Here is a 2,289-nt window from a genome sequence, read left to right on the forward strand (position 1 = left end):
CTCGACCGCGGTAGTGCTCAACGGGGAGCGTCAACTTCTCGACCACCGACTCATTGAACGGGAACCCCCTGTTCGACCGACCATTTCGTTCGTCTGCGTGAGCTCCTGCTCGACCGCCATTCTCGTTCGTCTGCGGGAGCCCCTGCTCGACCGCCATCTCATTCGTCTGCGGGAGCCCCTGCTCGACCGCCGTCTCGTACATCTGCGGGAGGCCCCTGCTCGACCGCCAGTTGGTCTTCATCCCCGCGGCGCCGCGGGGACTCGTCAGCTAACAGCACTGCGCAAGCCGTGCAGAGAGGGCCATCGCTCACTCTGTGCACAACGTGCGTCGTGGATGACCGGTCCACGACGGTGACGTGAGGCCAATCCTTCTGGGCGACCAGGAGGTGCGTGAACACCTCGCTCTCGGCAACAAGTACTCGGACCGGGACCTCGTTTCGCCTGGCCAAATCGTGCGCTCCATCACGATCCGCTCCGACGACCGCGTAGACGCAGTCAGTCTCGACGTGACGGATCCCACCGGGCAGAAAACCACTTTGTATCACGGCGGCAACGGTGGTAACTCGAAGATCCTCTCGCTACGTGACGACGAGCACATCATCGGTGTTCAGGCACACTGGGGGAAGTACTACCGCAAAACGCGCATCATGTACGTCGAATTCACCACTGATAAGAATAACACCATTTTTGGCGGAACCCCGGCGGTTGATGCGGACAGGAAGGGTAAGGACAGCGCACCAGAGGGCTACCAGTTGGGCGGCTTCGTCGGATACAGTGGTAACGAGTTAGACTCGATGGGAGCCATTTGGACTAGCATTGAGTCGGTAGCGTCTATTTGAGCTACAGCTCTATCACATGTCAATCAGAGTAAAAGCTATTTTACTGACGCTAGCATGACATTTTAAGGCGTTTAAGCGGGTAATGTCAGACGGCTCGCTTGCTCTAATCTCCCAAAGGGAATTGTTTAGACTGTTACAATTAAAGTGTCCGGCACTACAGGTAGAACAGCGTATGGAGGCCTGCATGAGGACTTTGCGAGCGATCGGGCTCGGCTTGAGGGTGATCAACTATGACGACGCATCTCACCTCAAAAACGTGCTACGGATAAAGTTGCGCCATCGAGGACGCTCGGGGGCTTGCGGGTCGGAACGGCGACGTCGCAGTTGTTCCTCCATGCCGGGAATTGGTGGGGGTGCGCGTTCCTCAATCGAATGTCGATTGGTGTGCTGCAAAGGTATCCACTGTCACTTTCGCACGGACACATAGGAATGGAATATGTACCGACCTGAGTGCGACGTGCTTTGGAGTTGACTACACTGTTGTGCGTTTGGGATGTCATTCTCTTAATGCCGTTCGTGCCATCGTCCGCGTGTATCTGCTCCAAGTACCGTTCGCCTGCAGGTTGATCGTGAGTCCAACCCCTTACTCTGCCGTTGCTTATTTATAACCATACTAAGACTTTGTCCTACCCGGACCGACCTAATCTCTTGGCGCTACCAGTCAATACCCTACAAGCTATGCCTCTCGAGTATTGACGGCAGGCATAATCCAGCCCTATGCAGGGACTTACCGGAAAAGTGTACACGTGTCTTGGACTAGGAAAATTCTGCTCTGTTATCTTCTGGGAGCCCTTTCGGCTCCCCCTATTTAATCCTATGCTTCTCATACAAATATATAATGAAATGTAGTCGTTTCGGATCTCTACCGACCCTTCAGCTGAGTTCCGGCGACCGTTGAGCTCAGCGGCTGTCCGGATAGCATATCCGGACAAATCGCCGAGTACTTACCGTGATCCTTGGCTCCTAAGCTCTGGGTTATTAGACCGAGCCGATTCTTGACCTAAAGTAGGTCGGCGTATGGTCGAATCTGGAAATCCCTACACCACAACTGCCCCGGTTATGATACGAGCCGAGCTGGTGAGGGTCTTAAATCCTTCATTTTGTTCTGCCACCGCTGGTCCGTACTCGGCTGATGACGTCTTTGCGGCTCCCCACCACCTTCTTTGGTACGTTCGTTGCCTCCGCTGTCACTTCACTTGGCAGCTCCTTACTCTTCGCATGTTGTTCCAGCACAAACCCGTGGCACCATCTTTCTTCTCCAACCCCCTCGGCGAGGGTGAAGACGTGGCAGCTGAATCGATTCCCTCGACCCGGTCGATACTCGTGTGGTCGAGCGACCGCCATGAAGCTGGGCTTGTTTGAACCTGACAAACTTCCCATGAGTCTGAGGCGAGAGTCCGTGAAGAGTCTTTCTTCGCGTGGCCCTTTCCTGATACCACCGGAGCTTGCC

This window comes from Phytophthora infestans, genomic scaffold (assembly GCF_000142945.1).
Source record: "Phytophthora infestans T30-4 supercont1.2 genomic scaffold, whole genome shotgun sequence".
NCBI lineage: Eukaryota > Oomycota > Peronosporomycetes > Peronosporales > Peronosporaceae > Phytophthora > Phytophthora infestans.